Source organism: Triticum dicoccoides, chromosome 2A (genome assembly GCF_002162155.2).
Source record: "Triticum dicoccoides isolate Atlit2015 ecotype Zavitan chromosome 2A, WEW_v2.0, whole genome shotgun sequence".
NCBI classification, from domain to species: Eukaryota; Viridiplantae; Streptophyta; class Magnoliopsida; order Poales; family Poaceae; genus Triticum; species Triticum dicoccoides.
Window position 1 is genome coordinate 493,833,106 of NC_041382.1, and position 5,279 is coordinate 493,838,384.

Here is a 5,279-nt window from a genome sequence, read left to right on the forward strand (position 1 = left end):
GAGAGAGAGAGGCGTTTGTGTCCATAAATGGCGTATAGATAGGGAGGCAATGTTGATGTTGTTTGAAATTGGCCTATGTATGGAGACGCAAGGGAAGCGAGCCATCGTGTGTGTGATAGGGACTTCATGAGAGATCTAGAATAGATGGTGTAGAGAACAATGTGCGAGATCGAGAACGATGATACATTAGGGAGCTATGGAAAGAGTCACGACATATATGTATACAGGGAGGAGCTAGGGCGGGTCCGCATGTGGGAGAGATAGAAAGAGGAGAGTGGTGCACAAGGAGACAAAGTGTGCTTGTTTTGCAGTGGGGGTGGTGTATGAGGTGAGTGTGCGAGAACCACATAACTAGGGAGATAGACGTTTGGGGGCGACGTTTTGTGTGTATGGAAAAGATACACTCTACATAGTGCGTGTGCTTAGGAAAGAGAGATGTCGGGAGACCTAGCTAGAGAGTGGGGGAAGAGATGTGTGCATGCCCAAGAGATAAAGTGATAGAGACCTATATTGGGGTCCGAACTTTAGAAGAGAGAGGGGTGTTAATGTACTAGTATGTTGGTGTTTGGGGGAGAGAACGACTTCTCTGTGTGTGGGGGCGACGAGGGGGGATTGCTTCAGATAAAGAGTGAGGTGTCTATATTTGAGGGACTTCAGCGTACTTGAGATATAAATGGTCAATAGTGTGTGCACTCAAGGTTGATCAATTTGTTTCACAGTTTGGACTATGAGATAACGATACTTTTGAACATGTGTGATATACTTTGATGTACCAGAATAACAAACCTAAGATTGGAATTTTGGAATTCGACTCCATCATTAGCTTTTGTAATTCATTTAAACGGATGTACATTTTTAAGCCGGGATTTCGTGATTTCAAATTCATATATCAAACCTAGAGATATACACATACGGGCATGTTCAAACTTTATAATCATCCACTTTACTCATACACATGCATATTTTTGCTTTTGTCATCATATTTAGGATAAACACATTTGAAATTTCATTTGAATTGGACTATATGATGGTATTTGCTTGTAGTAGCTCAATGATCCATATTTGAATTGAATGGATAATCTAAGTTTCGAGTTGGAGACATTGATTTTCAAAACTTGCACTTGTTTTGCGTGCAAAAAAACAAATTCTCGGCCATGATATCATAGTCGGCCGAGCAGAATATAATTTCAGACGCCAAAAGCTTTCAAACTTCCCGCTCACATCGAAATATCTCGCGCTCGAAAGTTTAGCCCTGCGATATTCCTGTTTTACCCCTACCACATGAGCGGAAAAGGCTGCTTTGGTAACTTCATTGTTTTCCCCTCTTTGCCATCAACATTCTTCCCCAGAGCCCCTCCCCTTCCCCTCCCCGACCCCCCCCCCAACCAGGGTAAGCCGACGAATCTAGTCCTCCACCGCAGCGGTGGACCTCACACCCCGACGGATCTACCTTCTGCACCTTGGAACCCCCAACTGCCAACTCACCACCTCACCGGAGCCGCTTCAGCGACTGGCTTGTACACCACTCCAGATCTCCTTGACCGCCATCATGGTCCACTGCACCGGATCTGCTTAACCGGCGCCCTCGTCCACCACAGTGTAGGCTCTTCACTGACTCCCTCATCCGTCCCTTCGCTGGCCCTTCATACAAGCCCTCGTCCGTCGCAATAGATCCGCCTCACGGAAAGCACTGTACAACACTCCCACCGAAGCCTTCGTCCACTGCACCGTACCCGCTCCACGGACGCCATATTCAACTCCACCGGCCCTGCTTTACCGACGCCGCAGCCTCATCAGGTTATTTCAATCTGTACTCCTTCGTTTTTTCTCTTTATCGTGCAACTGTTCACTTACCACAGATGAGCTTTCTTGTATGTCGACAGGCGCCGCAACCGTAGCACCGGAGCCGCTTCAGCGACGAAGACAGCCGGCCCAAACTCAACCGCAACACGAGCACCATCAACGATCCTTAGCTATCAAGTATGCCAACGATACCCATACGCCGCCGAGAATCAGGTACTATTATCCAACAGCCGGCGCCTACATTCACTTCACTACTAGGAAAAACCTTACGAGTAGCGTGGGTGTTTGGACTACCGGTAGCGTAGGTTCCCACGCTACTGCTATGACGCTACAGCAATTTTTTAGCAGTAGCGTGTGTTTTACCCCACGCTACTGCTAAACACACATACCAATAGCGCTGGTACCCCATGCTACTAGTATTCCACACCCACACTACTAGTAAAGGAATAGCAGTAGCGCTTCTATGATACACCCACGCTAGTAGTAACAAATTAGGATTTAAAAAAATAAAAGTCTACCTATTTCAGTCTAGACATGCATTTCACAATACGTACATGTTATGTATACATTCAATCATCAATCATACATATCTGATGTAGATAATTAACACACGCACGCACGTGGGCACACACACACACACACAATATATGCCACGCGTCTACGTCGTCGGCATCGGAGCTTCCACAAGGTCGTGTTGATGTCGTCGTCGTCGTCGCCGCCGCACCATGACGATGTCGTCGTCTTGGTCGCCACCGTAGCCCTGTGTTGATGTCGATGTTGTCGTAATCATCGTCGCCGCAGCCCCATGTCGATATCACCTTCGTCGCCGCCATAGCTTCATGTCCATGTGTTCCCTACTAGGAACTCACAAATCCTGGAATTAAACAATGAACCAAGACCACTCCTAGGAACTCAAAAGAACCTGGAGCTTTAGTACAGTATAACAGTAACCTATAGAGCACTAAGTAACAATAGCATAGTATATAGTAGCCATGCCCACGCGGCAACACGCCGCGCCCTTCGATACATTATGTGTACATATGCTATTTTTATATGGTGATGAAAAATAATTTTTTATGAGCATAATTTTGTGGTCATAACTTTGTATAAAAAAAGCAAGGCATTATCAGAAACAAATTGAAAAGAATATATTTATCATCACCATGAGTGCTACATCTTGCAAGAACAAAAGGCAACCTTCTCAAGCTTTTCCTTATATTGAACTCAATGCACAAGTTTCTCCCAAACCATGAATCCTGCAACATATTTGATATTACTCCTTCAAAACACTATGTGATCAGCTTACAGTCCTTACTGAATCTATTAGATTGCCGGAGACCGGAGCATGTTCCTTTTCTTGCCCCAGCCCAGATAATTTGATCTTGGAATCCTGTTTAAAAGCAGGAATCATACTTATGCTTCTCAAGGTGAATAAAAACAATAATCAAGCTGAAGAAGGAATGAAACAACACTTATGTACCACAAGTACAATAACTGGAGACTAAGTTGTTGTTTAACATTGGAAAAAAGTGAGAAAATATCTGTCAAAAAAACAACCCACAACTTAATAAGCAGTGAAGTATGTCTCTAGAAAGAGTCCATACCACCACACTTACAGGCCTCTGTTCTTCATTCTGCATAGAGAAGTCACAAACATGCAATTGATTATCACATTAACGTGTAACTGCAATACGTTGAGACAACCTGATACAGCAAACTCATATACTTGGTAATAATAAAAATATATAAAAATCTGACAGAGCAAAATTTAGTACAGGTAGCACCACCTGTATTTAGTACAGGTAGCTTGCCTGCTAATTTACCGTACGAATGCACTGAACTTTGATTCTGTGGAATTGTCTTCTTCTCTAATTACCAAAACTGTTGGTCAACTGCTACTAAATGGTCAATAATATCGTATGGCTGGATGAGTCATCTCTCACCTAAGATGGACTCATTTGTGAGATACTCCTGAGAACCTGAGTGAACAGAGCTACATGCTTTGATCTTGGATGTGGACTCCAAGTATATTGATTAAGAAGGTGAATAAGGCTCAGTGTTTGTTGCTTGTAATGCTATACAGATAGAGGACCATCCAAAAAGACTAAGCTATCAAAATGTTCCAATGCTCGCCTTAACTTCACTACCAGTTGTTGAAATAATAAAAATAGTAACCATAGAAACAAAGTTTGATGAATAAAACTGTAGGACTGCAGCATTGTAGTTGGTATTATCTTTTTGCAGTAAGGCCTTACTAGGAAGCTGATATATTGTAGACCAAAATACACTTGCCGCTAGAAATAATGCTATATGAGAAGATACATTTTATACCTGAACTATCAGCGACATGATCCTTCATTCCCGGTCACGAGTAGTAGATGGACCGGAACCGACTGCTCCAAGCTATCAACGACACGAGAATCACAATCACGCGGACTGCTGCAACATATGCGTCAATAGAAAATTTATACCTGAACTAAACTCAACTTGAGTAGCACTACAATGAACGAAAATTGAACTTGGCATTACTGAAATAATTGTGCATCTATCTGCTAACATCTAATTTGTTTGTCATACACTAGTACTACACTGATATCCCAAAGCCTACACTAGTACTACACTTAACTAAAACTGAACTTGGCTGTTGCACTTACGAAAATTCAGAAAACGCACTTGGCATAGCTAGCCGCATTACTGAAAATTCAGAAACGAGCAGCTGCAGTGGCGTCCAAGAGCAATTGGCCGTCAGCCAGCCACCGGAATCCACCAACGACAGTGCCTCACCGCGACTCCGGCCGGCCACGAATGACGAGCCAACCCGGCGGTCACCAGATCCGCCACTGCCATAGCTTCTCCTGCTGCCGCGCCTGCACTCGTCTCCGTCCGCGGCCAATCCCCGTACTACTCGTCGGCCTGGGCACGCGTAAGTGCGGGGTGCTGCTCGTTGGCCAGCGGGCCGACCTGGGTACTCGGCGGCAAGAACATGGGGGCGCCCGAATCCCTAGCCGTGGGCAAGGGTGCAGACCTTGAGGCATGGATCTGGATGGAGGGGAGGGTAGGGCGGAGCTTGGGGGCATGTTGCATGCGGCCGGAGATCGCCGGAACCGGCCGGCGTGGGTGGTGGCGGCGACGACGAGATCGTGGGGGAGAGGAGCTCGACCGAGAGCCAGGGGCATGGTGGGGGTGAGATTTGTGTGAGAATTTTGTTTTATCTGGTCGCTTGGCATGAGTAGTAGCGTGGGTGTATCGCCTGCGCTATAACTACTCACTTTTTTTTTGACCTCAAAAAAGACCTCTTTATTCAATGATAATAATGTTACATCATTCACCATGAGAGGTACAATAGAGGAGGGAGGATCATCCATCCAGACCCTACTGGTCTGGAATTTAGCTAATTGGGCCGGTTCATGAGTTACAGAATTTGTTTCCCTATTCGCATGCTCATACTTAACCCTAACAAAGTCTGACTCCATAGA

General features: G+C 45.2%; 1 long non-coding RNA gene across 2 annotated transcripts; it reads right to left on the reverse strand.

The window, feature by feature from the left end:
- Window positions 1-2,246: 2,246 nt before the first annotated feature.
- LOC119354999 lies at window positions 2,247-5,016 on the reverse strand. 2 transcript variants are annotated; one of them, XR_005171383.1, is made up of 3 exons: window positions 4,458-5,016; window positions 4,135-4,242; window positions 2,247-3,193 (listed from the first exon to the last, which is right to left on the reverse strand). It is a non-coding gene; the product is annotated as an uncharacterized LOC119354999 (long non-coding RNA). The 2 variants fall into 2 exon arrangements; XR_005171382.1 differs by having other exon boundaries at window positions 2,247-4,242.
- Window positions 5,017-5,279: the final 263 nt, after the last annotated feature.